We start from the raw sequence: 23,812 nt of genomic DNA on the forward strand, positions 1-23,812 counted from the left end.
CAGCCCCATAATAATAGTGTTTCTCCAAAAGAAAACTCTGTTGTTCCGCGTCTTGGACTAACCATCCCTTAGAGGGTATTGTTAAAAGATCCTCGATTCCTAACGAAATCGATGTAGTAGTGGCTTGATGGAAGCCCAGAGTCTTTAGTTGATCCAGTATATGGGATGTATATCCCATTCCAAAATGATCTATTAATCTGCTAATAAGTCGTTTCATACCAGTTCCGTCTATCTCTTTATTATGAAAGACCAGATTGGCCCGTTCCGCCATACATAAGTACCCCCTTTTCGGCTGAGTAGGATTCGACAATTGCTGAGTAGGATTCGACAATGGGCCTGAGTCAGTGATTCGAAAATTTAATTAACTTAATTGCCTCAATCTCAATCTGGATTCGCGTGGCAAATAATGATGATACTAGGGAAATCGGAATGCCCCCCGAAAGGGGAGGGGCATCGCCGAATCTAACTTTCTTGTTTAGGTAGTGTATGAATAGGCCTGACTAAATCCTTGTATGGCTTCCTCTATTTCTCTATAAAAAGAAATATGACCAAGAGTGGTTCGAATGTATATCGAACGAATTTCTTTTTTTCTATTTCCCATTATTAGATAGTGGGCATAAATCTCATGATAAGTCCCCAAAGATTCATATTGAACTTCAATCGGAACTTCTCTTGACCCAATGACGCGTTGATCCAGGTTCCATCGTAGCCACAAGGGACTATCTAAACTGATTAGTTTTTGTCTATAAGCTCCCAGTGCATCATAAGAACTAGAAAAATGGGGTTCTTTATCTTTCCTATATTTAAAATTATTATTATTATTGTAATTTACTTTTAGATTTGGGTAGTTTCTGCAACTATTATATCTATTTGCACAAATACCTCGACGCTTTCCAATCGTTAATACATAAAGCCCGATAAGCATGTCTTGGGTTGGTACGCAAATAGGATCCCCAATAGCGGGAGATAAGAGATTCATATGAGAAAACATAAGTAAACGGGCTTCTGCCTGAGCTTCCAAGGATAAAGGTAGATGAACAGCCATTTGATCTCCATCAAAGTCCGCATTGAAACCCTTACACACTAATGGGTGTAAAGAAATAGTACGCCCCTCTACTAAAGTGGGTTGAAAGGCCTGTATGCCTAATCTATGCAGGGTAGGTGCTCTATTTAACAGTACAGGATGTCCCCGCATAACTTCTTGAAGTATTTCCCATACAATGGGTTCTTTTTCCCAAATTTTCCTTTTAGCAATCCTTACATTAGAAGTGGCGCGTTTCGTGATTAAATCGCGAATTACAAATAGCTGAAAAAGCTTTATTGCTATCTCTAGAGGTAATCCACATTGATGTAATGAAAGCGAAGGACCCACAACAATGACAGAACGCCCCGAGTAATCGACCCGTTTCCCAAGCAGAGTCTCGCGAAACCTTCCCTCTTTACCTTCAATTACATCTGAAAGTGATTTGTATACTTTATTGTGACCATCCCTCGTCGGTTGCCCGCGGGACCCACTATCAAGAAGTGTATCCACGGCTTCTTGTACCAATTTTTCCTGGCACATTACTAAATCTGCTGGCGCTAATTCACTTCTTTTTAATAGATAGGCAAGATTGTTGTTCCGACGGATAACTCTCTTATAAAGTTCATTAATGTCTGAAGTCACTACTTTATCTCCAGACCTATAAACAATAGGTCTCAATTCGGGAGGAAGAACCGGTAATAAGCACAAAACCATCCATTCTGGTTCTACATTTGTTTGAATAAAATGTTTCGCCAATTGCATGCGTCTAATCAAAAAAACTTTTCTTATTCGTCTTTTTCTATCTTCCCACTCATCTCCACTATACCCCTCGTCTTCTAATTCCTTCCATTCGACCAAAGAATTCTCTATAATAATTCGCAAATCCAAATCTGCTAATTGTTCTCTAATAGCACCTGCTCCTGTCGCAATTTCCCGATTTCGAAATGTTGCAAAGCCTGGGGTAGAAAAAAAGGGAGAAATGCTGTGGTTACAGGATGCAATTTCCTCTTCGAATAAACCTCGTAATCGTAAAAAAGTGGGTTTTTTAGTGCTGGGCCTAGCAAAAGAGAAATCGCCGTATACTAGGCCCTCCAACTTCTTAAGAGGTTTATCTAAAAGATTCGCGATATAACTAGGAAGACCTTTCAAATACCACACATGAGTCACGGGACATGCGAGTTTGATGTATCCCATTTGATATCTTCGTATCCGAGAATCCACAAATTCGACCCCGCATTTTTGGCAAAATCTTTCGTCTTCGTTTTCAGCTCCGCTCGCTCGAGAATTGCCACAAGCGCAAATCCCGCTTTTTATGGGTCCAAAGATTCTTTCGCAAAACAATCCATCTTTTTCTGGTTTATCGGTTTTATAATGAAAAGTAGAGGGCCTTGTGACTTCGCCAACGACTTCTCCATTAGGTAGGTTTTTGTTAGCCCAAGCCTTTATTTGTTGAGGGGAAACGAGTCCAATTTGAAGTTGTTGATGTTTATATTGGTCAATCATAAAATAGAAATAAGAAAAGAATTTATATTTATTCCGATCAAACTTCCTCCCTATTAACCTGGAAGTTCTTTTCAGATACAAGGAAATGATTCAGTTCTAGAGCCAAAGATCGTAGTTCTCGAACGAGCACTCGAAAAGATTCTGGAGGATCCTCATGATTAGGTATTCTTTTTCCCCAGATCGTAGCATTAAGTATTTCTTGGCGAGCTATAAGATGGTCAGATTTATAAGTAAGTATCTCTTGTAAAATATGAGCAACACCAAATCCTTCTAAAGCCCAAACTTCCATTTCTCCTACTCGTTGTCCCCCTTGCTTGGCTCTTCCTCTAACCGGTTGTTGTGTAACAAGTGAGTAGGGCCCAGTAGAACGCCCATGAATTTTCTCATCAACTTGATGAATTAATTTTAAGATATAGGACTTCCCTATTAGAACAGGTTGCTCAAAGGGGTCGCCTGTTCTTCCATCAAATATTCTGCTTTTTCCCGGGTACTCGGGTTCAAATACCCATGGATTTTTTGTTTCTTTACTGGCTTCATATAATTCTGAAAACACAAGTTTTCTTGAAGCCTCTTGCTCATATCTCTCATCAAAGGGTGCTATTCTATAATGTTTCTTTAGCAGATCCCCCGCTAATCCGAGCGAGCTTTCAAATATTTGTCCCACATTCATTCGGGAGGGTACTCCTAAGGGATTGAAGACCATATCAACGGGTGTTCCATCTTGCAAATAGGGCATATCTTGCCTAGGCAAAATTTTGGAAATGATCCCTTTATTCCCATGTCTTCCGGCTACTTTATCCCCAACTTTGATTTCACGTTTCTGTAAAATATATACACGAACCATTATGTCGAGCGGGTCCCTTTGGATCCATTTCACATCGATAACGCGCCCTCTTCCACCTATAGGTAATTTCAGAGAAGTTTCTTTTGAAGTGGAAACCTCAAGGCCAAATATGGCCCGTAATAATCCAGCTTCCGCGATATAAGATGATTCGCTCGCTATCTGAGGCGTTAATTTACCTACTAAAATATCACCAGTTTCTACCCAGGATCCCAACCTAACAACTCCATTTCTGTCCAAATTGCGGAGTAAATGTTCTTCTAGATGTGGTATTTCTTTAGTGATTTTTTCAGCGGAGCCCTGGCTTGTCGTATCCGTCTGAATTTCATATTTCCGGATGTGAAAAGAGGTATAAATATCTTCATATACCAAACGTTCGCTAATTAGTACTGCGTCTTCAAAATTGTAACCTTCCCATGGCATATAAGCTACTAATACGTTTTTTCCTAAAGCAAGTTCGCCCCCAATTGTAGCAGCTCCTTCTGCTAAAATTTGTCCTTTTTTAATGGATTTACCCCGTGGAACCCGGGGTTTTTGGTGCATACAAGTATTTTTGTTAGAGCGACGGTGGTTAACTAAAGGAATACTTATAGTCTTCCCACTACTTGATAAAAGTATCTTATGACTATCAGTAGAAATGATCTTTCCCTCGCGTTCGGCTATAATGGAAACCCTCGAATCTAGAGCTGTTTGGCGTTCCAATCCAGTTCCTACAATGCATTTCTCGGACCGAGAAAGCGGAACTGCTTGGCGCTGCATATTAGAACTCATTAAAGCCCGATTCGCATCATTGTGCTCAATAAAAGGAATGAGAGAACCCCCAATAGAAAAATATTGGAAAGGAAAAATACTTCTAACATGAATCTGTTCCCATGCAATAGTCAAGAATTCTTGACGGTATCTAGCCGGAACAACCTGTTCTTCCTGAATACCTTGATTCAAGGACAAAGAATTTCCTGCTGCTATCATATAATATTCATCTCTATTTGGTGATAGATAAACCACCTGTCTCTCTTTTTTTTCTTTTGCTTTCTCAGCAGATATTTCATAAAACGGACTCTCTATGGATCCCCACAAGTGATCAATTCTCGCATGAATTGTTAAGGATCCAGTAAGTCCAACATTGATTCCTTCAGACGTGTCAATTGGACAAATACGCCCATAGTGACTCGGATGAATATCTCGGCTCCGAAAACTTGCGGTTCTCCCCGTCAACCCTCCAGGACCTAAACAACTCACTTTTCGCCCATGAACAGTTTGTGTCAATGGATTCGTTTGATCAAAAACTTGAGATAACGGGTATGTGCCAAAAAAGGTCTCATAAGTAGTTATTAATAAAATTGAAGTTGAAGTTGGAGTTACCAAAGTTTGGGGAGTCGGTTTCGATTGACGTATGAATACTCTACGAATAGTTTTTTGAACTGCATGTTGTAAACGACCAAGAGCCAATCCGAATTGATCTTGTAACAGATCCGCAACCGAACGAATACGTTTATTTTTCAAGTGATTCATATCGTCATCGTCAAGTATACCCGTTCCAAATTTCATTCCAATCAAATGATCCGTAGCGGCCAATACATCTCGTGGTAACAAGAATGTATTGTTCTGAGGAATATCAAGATTAAGTCTCCGATTCATATTTCGTCGACCAATCCTTCCTAATTCACATTTTTGTTGAAAAAATTTCTTTTGTAATTCCTCGCATAAGGACTCCGAAAATACCAGGTCCCCACCTACACAAGCAAATTGTTGATAAAACTCCAAAATAGCTTTTTCTTTTGACTCAATCCTCTTCTTCTCTTTAGCATTCGGGAAAGACAAGAAAATTTCAGGGTAGGAAACATTATCCAGAATTTCTCTTAGATTCGAACCCATAGCTGATGATAGAACTAGAATAGATATCTTTTGTTTTCTACTCACGCGAGCCCATATCCTTTCTTTTTTATCAATTGCTAATTCCGATCTCCCCCCCCAATCTGATATTATAGTGCCAGTGTAGATAGAAATTCCCTTATGATCTAATTCCGAGCGGTAGTAAATACCAGGACTTAGCAATATTTGATTGATCACAATTCGGTATATTCCATTTATAATAAAGGTTCCTAAGGAATTCATTATAGGAATGTTTCCGATAGAAATGGTTTGCTTTTGCACATCGAAACCAAAAATTAATCTCGCAGATACATATAATTCGGAAGAATAGGTGAGTGATTCATACACAGCATCTCTTTCTTTTATCGAGGGTTCTAGCAGTTGATATCCTTTCGCAAATAATTGAAATGCAATTTCGTGATCTGGATCTTTAATTGTTGGAAACTTGTCAAGTTCTTCTGCCAAGGCTTGATTAATGAACCTACAAAATCCCTCGAATTGGATCTGACTAAATCCGGGTATTGTGGACATTCCCTCGTTTCCATTCCGGAGCATCTTAATCTTAAGTTTCCTGTTTATCAAAGAAAAATTCCATTATCAGCTCACTCTTCATCAATCCCTATGGATCGATCTAGCAATCATGGAATCTATATTCTGTTTACTGAATCACATGAAATTCTAGGGAACTCCACATACGTATTTCATATATGTATTTCATACATATGAATAGAGACCATTTGGACGAAAGTTCGAGTTTGCCAGGGGTACAAATGAAATGAAAATGAATTGATAAAACATTCCTACAAAAAAAATTCTGCCACTTATACTTTATGTTATGATATTCTAATCAGATTGGATGGCAAAGATTTCTCATTTTATCTCCTTTCTATGAATGTAATAAAGCCGTAATATAATATACTAGAAAGTTTGACTTTACTTCGATTTAGAATAGCGTGCTTACTTTAATTTCTCAAAATAATTTGAGGGTTCTTTTTTATTTCGGATCGGAGTAGTATAATTGCTAGAAAATTCAGTATTTCATTGTGGAATTCTAAAATAAAGTAAGTCCCTTTTTTAAGTACATGCCAATCTAGTTATCCACCTCTCCCCATATCCATGCTTTTCTTTTATCGTAATTTCACTTGGGTACGCCAAGATAGTCAGGTTATACTCTATATCAGAGCAAATTTCCTTTTTTTATTCAAGATATTTAATTTAATACTTTGAAAAATTAAAGCATGATTCCCCATAGAGATATGTACATAAAGGGGATCTTTGGATAATAATGCTGTTCGGACCTAAAGTTTACCTATACACGGATTAAGCATAAAGCCATAATATTTTATTATGCCATTGAAGGGGGGGGAGATAATACCGATTTAAGAGTAGTTCACTACTGCAATAAAAAAAAGAGAATTCTAGTTAACGGTTCCAATTTATTCTGAATTTTGCAGCCTGTGAATAGAAATCCACTTTTTCTTCTTTTTCATCTCAATAGAAAGAAATGGGAAGTTTTATTGTGTTAACAATGTATGTTTTAAGATAGAATCTATCGAGGAGAATAATAGAAACTGGATCAAAAAAAGCAGGAATAGATTTTTTGAAAAAGATTGGAAAAAAGTAAGTAGAATTATATTCAAAATAAAAGGGGCTTTTCGTAAGAAAACGTGGATGAATACTTGCTGTTTTCTAGATTTTTGATCGGATTTTTTGGCGGCATGGCCAAGCGGTAAGGCAGGGGACTGCAAATCCTTTATCCCCAGTTCAAATCTGGGTGCCGCCTGATCAATAAAATACTTAGGTTTTTTTTATAGTGCTGATCGAATTCGATAAATTTTTACTTCGCATAAGTTCGGGCAAGAGAGTAACTGGGCCTGCCGATACTGGGTTTAGAGAAACCATACCATAGTTCTATCCTCAAACTAGGGTTAGGGTTTGTTTTGACGGTAGTGGCCAAAATGGTTATCAATAGGGGTGAGGTAGTGTTTCCTTATTCTTTTATTATATGAATTTGAATTGGTTCTTAATTGAGATTCGATTTGATAATTTTAAAATACGAGGATAAGATGTCAGAAATCTTGGTATCCAAAGAAAGGTCCCTAAGGGGCATTCTTTTTTTTTTTCAATCTAAGATTCAAGAAGGGACTCCACGAAAGAATATCAAGACTTACTAATTATTATACATTTTTTTATCGTACATCTTATGTTACCTACATACACTAAAGTAAGGACTACTTAATTCTAACGAGAATCAGATTAAATAGGTCGATCAAAAATCAATTTAGGTGTTGTATTATGGATAAAATCTCTTCATTCTTTCATAGAATGATACAAAGCAAGGCTGCAGGGTTTAGGTCAAAAATAAACATTAGGTAAGGTAGGTATCCAATAAATATTTATCTATCGATAATTTTATGGTATATTCGGGCGTCCTTTGCTTAAAAAAAAAAAAAAGAGTAACAAAAGGAATAAAAAATCTTCCTATTCCCGCTTCTTCTATTCAGGACATCATTCCCGTACTCTTTCTTTTTTAAGGAAAAAAGGGCTATAGTATCTCGTATTTTTAATGCTCTCTAATTCTACCAGAATTCCTATAAGAATTTGTTAGGAGTAAATTCCTTGAACTGATTGATCCATGGCCTTAGGGCGGAATCCCTTTTTGACTCTGTACCCTTGATTCCACTATGATTATTGATCAATAGTAGAATAATCCCTTCATAGAAATAGGAGACATAATTTAGATGGATATAGTAAGTCTCGCTTGGGCTGCTTTAATGGTAGTCTTTACATTTTCTCTTTCACTAGTAGTATGGGGAAGGAGTGGACTCTAGGGATACTACTAATTGATTAAGTAATCAAATTGTTGTATCAATTCTTTTCTTTAATGGATCATTTTGCATTAATCATTTTGTCAAACGTTATTCTTTAATCTTTTTCTTTAGTTTTGTTTCACTCCTGTAAGAAACTCTTGTATTGTAAGTTGTAATGTAAGAAAGAGCCATTATACCAATTCAGAATTTCTACTAGAAATGACGAATGGTTAAAAAAAGTTCTATACATAAGAAAATTAGACTTTCTTCCACGGAACTATTCACGGCATATCACACATTTTCCATTTCCTTTTACTTTTTACTATAGTCTATTCTTCATATTATTTTTCTTTCCTTCCATGGATTCTTTGGTCAAGAATTGTCTTAGATTTTTTTATTTTGACCTGATTGAAATTAAGTGGATGCAATGAAAAAAGAAATTGAATTAGACTACTTAACTATTTCAATCTACTAATCTATTCTATGTAGATTCAAAGATAATATAATAGAAAGAATCTAAAGTGTCGTAGAAAAAACTATATGTAGTTCTTTCTACCACACTTTAAGATTCCAACCAGATCCTTTCATTTAAGACTTGGATTTTTTTTATTTAATCCCTTTTTAATTTCTTCAATGATTAATTGGAATTCCAATTAATTATTTTGGCTGACTGTTTTTACATAAATAATAAGTAAAAAAGAAGTAGGAACTAGAATGAACAGTGCAGTAGCAATAAATGCGAGAATATTGACTTCCATAACCTCTTTATTTTTTATTTTCACAATAACTCGGGATGTAATCCCATGGAGAGGAAAAAGGGGTATCTTGTAAATTCAAGGGTAGGGCTTGCATTCTGATAATACTGAATCAATTCAATATTATGAATATCGGATCTATCAAATCAATTCATGGATGAGAGTTATATTTCACGGATGAGAGTTATATAGTATAACATAGGAAGATCCTCTATCCACACTAAGACCAAAATGGGTTTTTTGATTGGATTAGGAATTCCCTCTTTTTTAATCCTTTTCTACTTTTTCTTTTCTATATCTCTAACCCACGAGCTTTCTTAATCTTATACTTTCTTAATCTTATACAATTTCCCTTCCTTTTTCTTATAGTTATACATACAATTATGTATGTATTATATGACCAATTTCACTTTCTATGGGTCACATAGACATCCAAATAAGCAGTAGAAGTGAGATGGGGAAAAGAGGTCTGAAATAAAAAGGGAATACGATTTATGTATGGATTCCGGTAAAATACCGGTACTCTATTCCATAAGAGTGGAATAGGAAATTAAGATGAGGATGGTATCATCATAAAGAAAGATAGAGTAATATAATATCCTAAATTCTACTAATCCACATATCGTATGTGTGTCTTTCTTTATCGATTGGGAGTAGTGAAAAAAAAATTCCTATATGCCCTCCCTCCCTCTTTAATGAGAGATGCAAAATAAAAAAGTGAAGTAAGGGTGCCCTGTGGGTATTTGATCTTGCTCCCTGCCCCTTTTTTTCATGGAAAAAGGAAATATCAATTTCTCCATTCATTGAACCCTAGTTCGGGACTGACGGGGCTCGAACCCGCAGCTTCCGCCTTGACAGGGCGGTGCTCTGACCAATTGAACTACAATCCCCGCGGGGTGTATGGCATACCCATTCTTAAATAGAACCATAAGAAGATTCGATTCGTCTTTCGTACTCTAAGAAATAGACGAATCATATACTACATACCCACATATTATATTATACGTGGGTATAGTGAGAGTGACATAACTAGTATGTCGTGATTTTTTATCACTAAAAATGGATAATAATCCAGCCTTCAATAAGAAAAACTCTTTTGTTTGTAAGAAAGGAATGAGAGAGATATGGATTAGAAAAAAAAAATTTCCCTTTTTTCTTTATCTTTTATTTCTATAGATCAGACATTTTATTTTATGGAAGAAAAACAAAAGGATTTAGTTCATACTCACGAAGCCCTAGATTTTTGGTTTGGGCCGAGCTGGATTTGAACCAGCGTAGACATTGTCAACGAATTTACAGTCCGTCCCCATTAACCACTCGGGCATCGACCCAGGAAGAATTTATTCTAGGGTTTTTGCTAATCTATGATTAACCTCCTTTCATAATACTCCCTACCCCCAGGGGAAGTCGAATCCCCGCTGCCTCCTTGAAAGAGAGATGTCCTGAACCACTAGACGATAGGGGCATCACTAGACGATAGGGCCATATACAACCGCTCGTGATTATACTATAATCATAGTATGAGCAGTTTTTTGGAATTGTCAATATACTCGAAAAGTATAAATAGATCCAAAGCAAAGAGTTTTTCCAACTTTTCTGTTATGTTTTCATCTAGGATTTTTTTTAGTTGATCGTTATAGATTAATTCTCCGTGCTTCATTTAGTGTTCATACCAAAAATGCATCCATCCCGCACTAAGTCATAAAATTCTCTAAAAATATAGAGAAAGTTTCAAAAACAAAGAAAAAAAGTGAATCAATTTAGTAGAAAAGTACTCTATCAGATTCGAACCAACGACTTACGTCTTAGCACGAGATTACTCTACCACTAATTTAAAAAGCCCTTTATCGGATTTGAACCGATGACTTATGCCTTACCATGGCATTACTCTACCACTGAGTTAAAAGGGCTTTTTATTTAATTCAAAAATTAGCCACTTGGATTTCCCATTATGGGTCTACTGCATAATGTACATATTATATATATAATATATAGAGATAGAGAGAGAGACATTATGTAGAGATTGTATATGTATATATCGATATCTTGAGAGCTCAAAATAAAATTAATAAAAAAAAACATACCCTACATAACATATCCAACTCTTCTTGGTTCAGGGTTTTCCGTTTCCGAAGACTAGTAAAATAGGCGGATTCTGGAACCCCAAGGATTCAACGGTATATGGATATGGAAAATATAAGATTTCCGATCCTAGCGGGAAAAGGCGGGGAACAGATACCCAATAGGATATAGGATCCTTGGGAGGAACTTTTGGTAATGGCCTTGATCCTCTATGCTATTTTTTATGTGTTCTTAGTTCTATTGAACTTTTTGCATTCTTTTAAACAAGAATCTAATAAACTAGAATTGAGTCAGTGGAAAAAAGGAGAGAGAGGAAAGTGTTAAATGGAGAGAGTCGACTAATCAGAGACTTTTAGGATCTTCTTTACATCAGGTAAATCTGTCGGCCCTGTCCGTTTTTTTCTTTAAGTTACGACTCTTTGCTGCTTACTTCTATCAAGCCATAGGGAAAGTCTATGATGAATTTGGAAAACTCATCTCACTCTTACTCTATGGCTCGGACTTAATGGGGGAAGAAAACATCTTCCATAATTTCTTTTTTGTTCAATTCTGGACAAAAAAGAAAAGGAAAAAAGGAATTTATAGGGACAGTGTTACCCCCTATATCCCCTAGTTTATATTGTAGGAATAATAAAACAATTTAGCAGTCTGACACACTTACGTCCTTGCAAAGTAAATAATTATTATTGTAGTCGTAACCGTAGAATAGGATCCTAATCAAAATAAATACATTTGGTTCAGGCGCTATTAGCATGGTAAGAAAAGATTTTTTTTACAGACCAGAGGGGCTATCTAAATCCTAAAGTAAAGGCGAGCGATCGAAGTAGAAGTACCAACGGCTCAGTGTCATGAACCTTCTCCATCTGATTCAATAAGGGGGAATTAGCCTTCTTGTCAAATGGCTATCCTTGACAAAGGGTACCATTTATACCATAATCTACAATGTAGCGGGTATAGTTTAGTGGTAAAAGTGTGATTCGTTCTATTAATAACTGAATTTGAAATGATATACTTAAGGCATCCTTAAGTTTTTTATTTTTATATTCCGATGAAAACTTTAGTTCTTATAAAGGATTAAATCCTTTTCCTCTCAATAGCATATTGAGGAAGAATATACATTCTGGCGATTTGTATCCAAAGACTAATTTAAATTGCATCCAAAATAAAAATAGGATTATGAGTACAGAGTCGCGAAGCATAATTTTGCATTGGATTAAGTATTCCAATTTTGAAAATATGAGTAAAGGATCTATGGATGAAGATACAAAAAAGTTGATTTCCAATCGTAACTAAATCTTCTTAAAATAAGGAATAAGGAAGCCAAATAGCTAAAAAACGATAGTTTTGGTTTACTAGAACCATCCGCATATTGTTTCAGCTCGGTGGAAACCCAATTCTTTTCCTCAGGATCTCTTGAATGAAATTAGGGAACGAAGTAAGTAGATTAGATGAATTTAGATAGAATTTCTATCTCCTACTCTATAAGGATCATCTAGAAAGCGGAGAGCTTTGGTTCCATTCAAATAGAAAAGCTGACATAGATGTTAAGTGGTGAGAATATCCATAAAGGAGCCGAATGAAATCAAAATTTCATGTTCGGTTTTGAATTAGAGACGTTAAAAATAATCAACCAACGTCGACTATAACCCCTAGCCTTCCAAGCTAACGATGCGGGTTCGATTCCCGCTACCCGCTCCATTCTGTATAAAAGGAGTATTCTATTTGTCTAGACATGTTAGAGGCTTGTATTCAAGCCTTTTTTGTCCACCAGTTTCTGGTACTCCAGAGCGGAGTAGAGCAGTTTGGTAGCTCACGAGGCTCATAACCTTGAGGTCACGGGTTCGATTCCCGTCTCCGCACTTAGCAGTCTGTATAAAAGGACTATTCTATTTCTCTAGATATGTATGGTAGAGGGGCGTATCCAACCCTTTTTTATTCATTAGTTCCCGGCCCTAGAGGGCAAAATTGAGCAGTTTGCGAAGTCACTTGCCTTCAAAAAAAGAAGGCGCAAGGCCTCTCCCTACCCTGCAGAAAATAAAAATGAAACGAAAGGGACAGTCTACCTCTCCCTTCCCTTTAAAAAAAGTTTGCCCGTTGTTTGTCTCAGTTAATACCCAATTTTTGGAGCTCTGTTGGCGAGTTCTATTTCTGCCTCTGGAGCGCCCTCTTTTTTTGAGTGGGATGCAAAGGAAGGGTAAGATAGTAAGGGATACGGCACTAGACTAACACCTAATTAATACTTAATTTAATATAAGTAGTTAAACAGTTAACTAGACTAAACTTTTTATCATAGTACTTTGATAAATTAAGCGGGCGAGCGGCGGGAATCGAACCCGTATCTTCTCCTTGGCAAGGAGATATTTTACCATTGAACTACGCTCGCTACGGTATATATTTTATAGCGTATATCCGCCTGGGTCGACCTTCTATGTCTGGGTCGACCGTTTCATTTCATTTTCTATTATATTAGAGTTTTCCTTTTTTTATTATCTGTCAATGAATATTCTAATGGGAATGGAATTTCATAATACTGAAAGAGAAGAGCTAGCAATTCGGAACGCAAATTGCGTTTTAATACGTCTCACTATTCTAATTTTTTAGAAGAAATGGCCTTTATTATTTCTTTTTTATGGGGTTAATAAATATTAACCAAATTTCATTTAAGAAATGAGAGAATTCAGAATAGCTACGAGAAAGACTAGTCCAATCCATAATGATGTACCGGAAAATACAACATTTTTATTATTTGACCAACCATCAGGAGAAGCAAATACAAGGGGTACACTAATTACTAAGACTGAGGAAGTCGCAATTAATGCAAAAACAGCTAATTGGAAAGCAATAGTCATATTTCTAATCCTCCAAGCTACCATCAAATAAAGTTGACTACATATTTGATCCCTCACTTAAACCAAAATTGTAAAAAAATACAAGAAGTAGGAGGGGTTTAATCATGAATCCATTGATTCTTCTCTTTAATTCAAATTTATTACTTAAACCGCTTTTTTATTTGGATATGGGGGTGAGAAGAGATTATTTACTCTTTATTTCACAAGCGGGTATAGCGGATCCTGTATCCGTGTATACAGTATACAGAGATATATCGAAAAGGAACTTGTATCTGATATCTTTCTAGAGGCTAATAAATCTTTTTATTTTTTATATGGCTATGTTCTATTTGTAGGAGTAAAATAAGGATTAGGCTGTGGAGAGATGGCTGAGTGGTTGATAGCTCCGGTCTTGAAAACCGGTATAGTTCTAGGAACTATCGAGGGTTCGAATCCCTCTCTCTCCTTTTGCTTATTGAATACGTTTGTTTCTTTCATTTTTATTTATTTTTTTTTTCTGTCCCTTATCTTTCTTTCATAAAAAGGAATGAATGGCTCGGCTAGATGGAATAACCGAGCCAGAACAGAAAAAAAGTAGAACAGGTATAAATAAGAAAATCTTAGTTAAGAGGGTTCATGTAAAGAACAGGTTCCAAATCACGATCGATTCCCTTTTCAAAACCTGCTGCAGAGCAGCTCGGGCTCTTCCTGCATGCCATAAATGGCCCACAAAAAAGAAGAATCCTAGAACAAAATGAGAAGTTGATAACCAACTTCTAGGAGAGACATAATTAACTGCATTGATCTCGGTAGCTACGCCACCCACGGAATTTAAAGAGCCTAAAGGAGCGTGGGTCATATATTCTGCTGAGCGTCGTTCTTGCCAAGGTTGTATGTCTTTTTTCAACCTACTCAAGTCCAAACCGTTGGGGCCCCTTAGAGGTTCTAACCATGGAGCACGAAGGTCCCAAAAACGCATAGTTTCCCCTCCAAAGATAACCTCCCCAGTTGGGGAACGCATTAGATATTTACCTAAACCTGTGGGTCCTTGAGCGGATCCCACATTAGCTCCAAGACGCTGGTCTCTAACTAGAAAAGTAAATGCTTGAGCTTGAGAAGCTTCTGGCCCGGTGGGTCCATAAAACTCACTCGGATAAGCTGTATTATTGAACCATACAAAACAACAAGCGATAAAACCAAAGACAGATAAAGCAGCTAAACTATAAGACAAGTAAGCTTCTCCAGACCATACAAATGCACGGCGAGCCCATGCGAAGGGTTTGGTTAAAATATGCCAAATTCCGCCAAATACACAAATAAAACCCAACCATACATGCCCACCAATTATATCTTCTAAATCATCTACACTAACAATCCACCCTTCTCCACCAAAAGGAGATTTTAGTAAATAACCAAATATAACACTGGGACTAAGGGTCAAATTGGTAATTTTTCTTACATCTCCCCCCCCAGGGGCCCAGGTATCATATACACCGCCAAAATAAAGAGCCTTGAGTACTAGAAGAAAAGCACCTAGACCTAACAAAATTAAGTGAATACCCAAAATTGTAGTCATTTTATTTCTATCTTTCCAGACATAACCAAAGAATGGAAAAGATTCCTCAAGAGTCTCGGGTCCCAGAAGCGCGTGATAAATGCCACCGAAGCCTAAGACTGCGGAGGAAATTAGGTGAAGTACGCCAGATACAAAGTACGGAAAAGTATCTAGAACTTCCCCCCCTGGCCCTACTCCCCAACCTAGAGTAGCTAAGTGTGGAAGTAAAATCAACCCTTGTTCATACATGGGCTTTTCTGGTACGAAATGGGCCACTTCAAATAGGTTCATTGCTCCGGCCCAGAATACGATTAATCCGGCATGAGCTACATGAGCTCCAAGCAGTTTACCGGACAAATTGATAAGTCTGGCATTCCCAGCCCACCAAGCAAAGCCGGTGGTTTCTTGGTCACGACCAGCTAAAACGAAAGTTCCATTAAAGAGCGTTTCCACGTGGTAGAACCTCCTCAGGGAATATAAGATTTTCATGAGGCTGATCCTGAGCTGCCATCCACGCACGAATACCCTCGTTTAAAAGAATATTTTTGGTGTAGAAAGTCTCAAATTCAGGATCTTCCGCTGCACGGATTTCCTGGGAAACAAAGTCATAGGCACGTAAGTTCAGAGCCAAGCCAACTACGCCAATAGCACTCATCCATAAACCGGTGACGGGTACAAATAGCATAAAGAAATGTAACCAACGTTTATTGGAAAAAGCAACACCAAAGATTTGGGACCAAAAGCGGTTAGCAGTGACCATTGAATAAGTTTCTTCAGCTTGAGTTGGGTTAAAAGCACGGAAGGTATTTGCACCATCACCGTCCTCAAATAGAGTGTTTTCTACGGTCGCTCCATGAATAGCGCATAGCAGAGCCGCACCTAATACTCCGGCAACTCCCATCATATGAAATGGGTTCAACGTCCAATTATGAAATCCTTGGAAGAAAAGGATGAATCGAAATATCGCTGCTACGCCAAAACTCGGCGCAAAGAACCAACCAGATTGCCCCAGTGGATAAATAAGGAATACAGAAACAAAAACAGCAATTGGACCAGAGAATGAGATTGCATTATAAGGCCGCAATTGAACAGACCGAGCAAGTTCAAATTGGCGTAACATGAAACCTATTAGTGCAAAAGCCCCGTGGAGAGCTACAAAAGTCCATAGACCGCCTAATTGACACCAACGAGTAAAATCTCCTTGTGCTTCGGGCCCCCATAGTAGCAACAAAGAGTGTGCTAAACTATTGGCAGGGGTAGAAACTGCTGCGGTTAAGAAATTACAACCTTCCAAATAGGAACTAGCCAATCCATGGGTATACCAAGAAGTTACAAAAGTTGTCCCTGTAAACCAACCCCCTAAAGCGAAATAAGCACAAGGAAAGAGCAATAGGCCAGACCATCCTACAAAAACGAAACGGTCCCTTCGTAACCAGTCATCCATAGTATCAAATAGATCATTTTCTTCTTTAGGAATTCTACCAAGGGCTATAGTCATAGTGATCCTCCTATTCAATTACTTCAACCATTTCCGAGCACCTCATATCACTTTCCAAGGCATATGATAGTTTTATTATCTGTGGACGATTTCTTTCTCGTTCAATGCCCTTTTTCAATGGTCTCGAAGAGAGAAATTTCCCATTTTTATCTATGGAGTCACAGTCACAACCGAGGTCGTGGTAAATCCATGAATTTGATTCGATTTGTTTTTCTTATACTATTTATTTGTTTTTCTTATACTATAGAAATAGAAATAAATTGTTTTTCTTATACTATAGAAAGAAATAAACCTTTGAATTCAGCATTATTCCAAGACTCCTATTTCAAAGTCTATCTTTTAAGGGAAAAATGCAAATAAAAGTAACCCTTCTTTTCCCATTCCCTCTCTATTGCATGGGTGGAAGAACTAAAATAATAGAGGATTCTGAAAAAAAAAAATGGACCTTCGAAATCCAATTTTATGTGTAGCGCAAAGGAGTTGCGATTTCTTCTTATTCCTATAGAACATCTAGTAACAAGAATATGAAATCGTAAATAGCGAAAAATTCTTGTCTTGCGCGGTCTAAGTCTAAGGAAATAAAAAAAATTCGCTTATACAATTTCATCTACATCGAATTTATATATCAGAATAGCGGATAGAGGCATCATTAAAGGAGTCAGGTCTACTTACTTTATGCTTCTTTCCAATTTTATGGTGGATTTGATAAGAACCCTTTTTGCTTTCTTGATAAATAATCGACAAAAAAAGCGTTTTTTTTATATAACCTGCTTGTTTTATTATAATTATAACAAGTCCTATATGGAAATGCCCGCTAAAGAGAAAATCTATTTGATTGTCTCTCGGCCAATATCGATTTTTAGAAAGAAAAAACAAGAATTTTCTTCTTTTTTTATTAACATTAAGAAAAAAGAATATAATTAAAATGGAATTGGCAATATAATTTTTATAGACTTTTGAAAGAAAAAAAAGGGGTTTTTTGCAACCGTTATTTCTTATTTCTTGCCTATATCATATCACGGAAACCTTTCGCTTTGGAACGTGGAGAGATGGCTGAGTGGACTAAAGCGGCGGATTGCTAATCCGTTGTACAATTTTTTTGTACCGAGGGTTCGAATCCCTCTCTTTCCGCTCCCTTGGATCATTTGGGACTTTCGAATTGGAAAGAATTCTGACCCCCGGATTTTCTCATAGATAAATGTACGAAACAAATCCAATAAGAAAAAAAAAAACTGAATTTTTACTCCTCGCGTCCAGGATTCCGTCCTGGGTCATTAGATAAGAATCCAAAGATAAAGAGTGAAACAAAGAATATCACTACTGTATAAACAAAAAGTTTGAGAGTAAGCATTACATAATCTCCAAGATTTTTTTTTAAGGAATAGATTACCAGTTTTTCCTTACCACACGGATCCACTAGGATGGTTTTTTTTTATACCTAAAAATGCAAAAAAGAATTCTTGAAAAAAATTGCAAGAATTCTTTTATAATAAGCACTCTTATCAATAGCAAAAATAGGGTTAGGTGGTTAGGTATTGTGTAGGTACCTTTAGGTACCTGCTCAACCTAGGTGCAGGGGAGTAGAAAGGCTGATCCAAATTTATTGCTGTAGCTACCCATTCAATGTAGAAGAATTTAAATTTTAGAATCGAAGGTTCATAATATAAAAATATAAAACTTCTCGGCTTTTACCCATTTTAAAATTTTTTTGGAATGAACACATCATTCAATTTGGCATACAGAGTACTAAAGATTTCATCGAAAACTTACAGCAGCTTGCCAAACAAAGGCTAATAGAAAAAAGAATAGAGGTATAACAGGCATAATATCCACGATTGGATTGAAAATAGCATAAGCTTCGGGTAATTTGGCAAAGAAAAAACTAGTAGGATAAAGAACAGAATTAAAACAGATACAGGTTAAACTAAGTATATTAGGCATAACAAGCATTTCATTCTTGTAGAGTAAATAATTGGATTTTTCTTGAGTTATTTTTTTAAGGGAAAGAAGGAAAAGGCAGATTCAAAATCTTTTTTCTTCGGACTTTCCCAAACACAAAATACCTCCTTGTATTCGCACTCTCAAATGAGAGTGGAATAAATTCGACTTTCATATAATATCTTAATAGAATTCCATGTAATGATCAATGCATTTTTTTGATTCTATATTATCCGCATGTGTAGAATACTAGCAAGAGAATATCCCTCCTTTTTTATGTAATTGAAATGGTATTGACGAATAACAAATAAACATACTAGTGTTTATTAGTGTCGCATAAAACCCGAAATGGGGCGTGGCCAAGTGGTAAGGCAGCGGGTTTTGGTCCCGTTACTCGGAGGTTCGAATCCTTCCGTCCCAGATTGTTTCTGATGAAACAAACGGTGAAATCATATAGTATTCCGTACGAGACAAAAGTTTATTAAAGAGAATAATGATATCTTATTCTTTCTCAGAAAACATAATAAAGTCTTAAGTCCAGTCAAATTGACTATCTTTATTTTCATGAAAAAATGGGATCTATCAAGCACATTCAGGATATGCCTCTACTATAAAATCACTTAGTCATATTTTTTTCTTCCTTTTGGTATTCGAGTTGAAGAAGTACGAGAATTCTATAACTACCAAAAACTTTCAATCTTTTCATTGGAATAGTTTATTTAGTTATTATAGTTAATTGTTTTTGGTACTGAAAAAATATATTACTACTAGAATTCTAATTCTAGTAATTAAATTAATTAAACTTTTTTGGAGGTTGATAGTTTATTTATTGAGGAAGAGTCAATCCTTCTTTTCTCACTTCAAGATTGATCATCTCGAGCCATCCGTTGAGGGTGGAAATTTAAGAATAAATAAGTTTTAAGCAAACTTGTTTAGTCGTCTTTTTCAAACTATGTTTCATTCATATGATAGAATTTTAATATGGGTTTAAATAAATTGGATCTTGGCGGAGGCTTCCCGGATAAATACTTACTTTCTTTTATCCATATTGCTCCATAGATAGCAAGTTTTAATTAGTATAAAAAAACTAAACCAATGACTATTCATGATTCCATCCATATTGGATCAATTCTCTATACCACTTTGCAATGAAAAGAGGAATGTTTGTTATGGTAAAACTTCGTTTAAAACGATGTGGTAGAAAGCAACGTGCGACTTGAAGGACATGATCGATTGTGGATTTTGCTATCCATCATTTTCCATAGTAATGAAAATGCTCTTGGCTCGACATAGCCTGTTCTATTCGTTCCGAACCAAATTTGCGCTGGGTTTAAGTAACATAGTACACGATGGAGCTCGAGAGGACAGAATTTTTTTTATCAAGGGAAAGAATCTAGGGTTAGTGAAAACTAATAAATTAGGCCAACTTTGTCAGTCTATCCTTAATATAGAAATAAATCGAAAGGTTAAAATAAGAAGAAAGTCCAATAAAAGTATATCAGAATCAATCCCTCTTATTAGATTTCTATAGAAGAGATAAATGCTTTATCGAAGGAAATAAGAAAAAAGGGTATGTTGCTACTCTTTTGAAAGAAAAAAATAGGAATTCCCGAAGTAATGTCTAAACCCAAGGATTTCACAAATCAAAGATAAAGGATTCCAGAACAAGTAAACACAATTTTCAATTGTCTCAACAACAGAGTTGGATTAGAATAAGGAATAAAAGTCAATTCGTTCGAAATGAGACAAAGAAAAGAGTTTAAAGACGACTCAAAAATTTTGGAAGGATTTTGCCTTCGAAGTTTGTCAGGCAAAATTAGCCCACTTGAGTCATGAGTATAAATGAAATTTGTTTTTTCTGTAAGGAAATTAATGCACGTCATAGTCTAATTTCTATTATTATCGACAGAAATTCGAATCATTTTCTCGAGCCGTATGAGGAGAAAACCTCATATACGTTTCTAGGGGGGGGCGTTGTTTATCTACATCTATCCCAATAAGCTGTCTATCGAATCGTTGCAATTGATGTTCGATCTCGAAGAGAAGGAAGAGATCTTCAAAAAGTAGGTTTTTATGATCCGATAAAGAATCAAACTTGTTTAAATGTTCCAGCTATTCTCTATTTCCTTGAAAAGGGTGCTCAACCAACAAGAACTGTTTATGATATTTTAAGGAAGGCAGAATTCTTTAAAGAAAAAGAAAGAACTTTGAGTTAATTGAAGAACTAAATGAATCAAAAAATAGGATAGGAGAAGATTATTAGTATTCCTAGTTGTCTAATTATTTAGACACAATTTACCTCTTTTTTAATCCTATTTGGATTTATATTATATCGTGCCAATCCAACATAAGCCCCTATTTTATTTACTTTTTCTATCTAATTTGTTTTCTTACCATTGTATTTCCATTGACAAAGGTCTATTGAACAAATAGAATTTGTAGATAGATGGGTCTCTTTATCCTCACTCCATATTCAATTTTTCCGCCTACACTTCGCTCAAATGATAAGGGTGTTCCTCTTGCATGTATTCTCATACAATATAATATATATTTTTTATAATATATATTTTTTGTTAATAAAAATCGCTAAAAATAAGGAGAATTTGGCCATCGTGATTAGGGTCGCTCTTTTTTTAACTTTACTTTAGTGGAATTTCACCGGACCTGTTCGTTTTGGCATTTGAGTGTTTTTCATGGTCGATAAAAAAAATCTTTTGATGTCTTGCTAGTTCAATGTTTTGACAGAAGCGCGCGGTGTAATTCCATTGATTTTTGGATTTCGATCGTATCTAAGATCCTTTTTTTATCTGGGTTGCTAACTCAATGGTAGAGTACTCGGCTTTTAAGTGCGACTATGATCTTTTACACATTTGGATGAAACAACAAATTCGTCCAGACTCTTGGTAGAGTCTAGAAGACCACGACTGATCCTCAAAGGTAATGAATGGAAAAAATAGCATGTCGTAATAAAATCAATCTTTTTTGAATGGAATCCAAAATTACGATTTTCTGGGTCTAATGAATAAATGGATAGAGCCTGGCTCCAATTCTGGTAAAATAAAAAGCAACGAGCTGAACTTCCTAATTGGAATGATTCCCCGCTCTAATTAGACGTTAAAAATAGATTAGTGCCGGATGCGGGGAAAGGTTGGGTTTTCCTATGAGTGGACCCTTTATTTTTTCTTTTTTTTTTTAGAAATCCTAATTATTCTTGATTATGGATTGAATAAGGGATGTTATGGATTGAATGTGTAAAAGAAGCAGTATATTGATAAAGAGGCTGTATTCCAAAGTCAAAAGAGCGATTGGCCTGCAAAAATAAAAAACTTGTTCTGTTCTTTTTTTTTAATTAGAACAAACATAAACTAATTGGGTAGAAAAGGAGCAGAAAAAGATCTGTGGATTAGACTCCCTTTCTTTCCAGGGTTTGTATTAAAAATGCAACACCCTGTTCTGACCATATTGCACTATGTATCATCATTCGATAAACCGAGAAATGCTTCTTCTCTCTGATTCAAGTAGAAATACAAATGGAAAAATTCGAAGGGTATTCAGAAAAACATAAATCTCGTCAACAATACTTTGTCTACCCACTTCTCTTTCAGGAATATATTTATGCATTTGCCCACCATTATGGATTAAATGGTTCTGAACCTGTGGAAATAGTTGTTAGTTGTAATAACAAGAAATTTAGTTCACTACTTGTGAAACGTTTAATTATTCGAATGTATCAGCAGAATTTTTTGGATAACTCGGTTAATCATCCTAACCAAGATCGATTATTGGATTACAAAAATTATTTTTATTCTGAGTTTTATTCTCAGATTCTATCTGAAGGGTTTGCGATCGTTGTGGAAATCCCATTCTCGCTACGGGAATTTTTTTGTCTGAAAGAAAAAGAAATACCAAAGTTTCAGAATTTACGCTCTATTCATTCAATATTTCCCTTTTTAGAAGACAAATTTTTGCATTTGGATTATCTATCACATATAGAAATACCCTATCCTATCCATTTGGAAATCCTGGTTCAACTCCTTCAATACCGTATCCAAGATGTTCCATCTTTGCATTTATTGCGATTCTTTCTCAACTATTATTCGAATTGGAATAGTTTTATTACTTCAATGAAATCCATTTTTTTTTTTCAAAAAGAAAATAAAAGACTATTTCAATTCCTATATAACTCTTATGTATCAGAATATGAATTTTTTTTGTTGTTTCTTCGTAAACAATCTTCTTGCTTACCATTAGCATCTTCTGGAACTTTTCTGGAACGAATCCACTTTTCTAGGAAGATGGAACATTTTGGGATAATGTACCCTGGTTTTTCTCGGAAAACCCTATGGTTCTTTATGGATCCTCTTATGCATTATGTTCGATATCAAGGAAAGGCAATTCTTGCATCAAAAGGCACTTTTTTTTTGAAGAAGAAATGGAAATGCTACCTTATCAATTTCTGGCAATATTATTTCTGTTTTTGGACTCAGCCGCGAAGAATCCATATAAACCAATTAGCAAACTCTTGCTTCGATTTTATGGGGTACCTTTCAAGTGTACAAAAAAGTTCTTTGTTAGTAAGGAATCAAATGCTGGAGAATTCATTTCTAATAGATACTCGAATGAAAAAATTCGATACCATAGTCCCCGCTACTCTCCTCATAGGATACTTATCAAAAGCTCAATTTTGTACTGGATCGGGGCATCCTATTAGTAAACCCATTTGGACAGATTTATCAGATTGGGATATTCTTGATCGATTTGGTCGGATATGTAGAAATCTTTTTCATTATCATAGTGGATCTTCGAAAAAACGGACTTTGTATCGACTAAAGTATATACTTCGACTTTCATGTGCTAGAACTTTAGCTCGTAAACATAAAAGCACGGTACGAACTTTTATGCAACGATTGGGTTCGGCATTTTTAGAAGAATTTTTTATGGAAGAAGAGCAAGTTTTTTCTTTGATGTTCACCAAAACAACTCTTTTTTCTTTCTGTGGATCACACACTGAGCGTATTTGGTATTTGGATATTATACGTATCAATGACCTGGTCAACCCTCTTAATTAATCATTAGACGAAATTAAGAAACAGGAAAGGGTTGATA

The 23,812-nt window shown here is 36.0% G+C and overlaps 7 non-coding genes across 7 annotated transcripts; 3 read left to right on the plus strand and 4 right to left on the minus strand.

Annotated features, from left to right (window-relative positions):
- Positions 1 to 6,952: 6,952 nt before the first annotated feature.
- Positions 6,953 to 7,023, plus strand: TRNAC-GCA (transfer RNA cysteine (anticodon GCA)). The gene has a single exon. It is a non-coding gene; the product is annotated as a tRNA-Cys (tRNA).
- A 2,598-nt stretch (positions 7,024 to 9,621) lies between these two features.
- TRNAD-GUC (transfer RNA aspartic acid (anticodon GUC)) lies at positions 9,622 to 9,695 on the minus strand. The gene has a single exon. It is a non-coding gene; the product is annotated as a tRNA-Asp (tRNA).
- A 359-nt stretch (positions 9,696 to 10,054) lies between these two features.
- TRNAY-GUA (transfer RNA tyrosine (anticodon GUA)) lies at positions 10,055 to 10,136 on the minus strand. Its single transcript has one exon. It is a non-coding gene; the product is annotated as a tRNA-Tyr (tRNA).
- Positions 10,137 to 10,643: 507 nt separating this feature from the next.
- TRNAT-GGU (transfer RNA threonine (anticodon GGU)) lies at positions 10,644 to 10,715 on the minus strand. The gene has a single exon. It is a non-coding gene; the product is annotated as a tRNA-Thr (tRNA).
- A 2,484-nt stretch (positions 10,716 to 13,199) lies between these two features.
- On the minus strand, positions 13,200 to 13,270 carry TRNAG-GCC (transfer RNA glycine (anticodon GCC)). The gene has a single exon. It is a non-coding gene; the product is annotated as a tRNA-Gly (tRNA).
- Positions 13,271 to 14,094: 824 nt separating this feature from the next.
- On the plus strand, positions 14,095 to 14,182 carry TRNAS-UGA (transfer RNA serine (anticodon UGA)). Its single transcript has one exon. It is a non-coding gene; the product is annotated as a tRNA-Ser (tRNA).
- A 3,629-nt stretch (positions 14,183 to 17,811) lies between these two features.
- On the plus strand, positions 17,812 to 17,899 carry TRNAS-GCU (transfer RNA serine (anticodon GCU)). Its single transcript has one exon. It is a non-coding gene; the product is annotated as a tRNA-Ser (tRNA).
- The last annotated feature ends 5,913 nt before the right edge of the window (positions 17,900 to 23,812 follow it).

This window comes from Triticum urartu, unplaced genomic scaffold (genome assembly GCF_056163025.1).
Source record: "Triticum urartu cultivar PI428250 unplaced genomic scaffold, HENAU_Tu73 scaffold2, whole genome shotgun sequence".
NCBI lineage: Eukaryota > Viridiplantae > Streptophyta > Magnoliopsida > Poales > Poaceae > Triticum > Triticum urartu.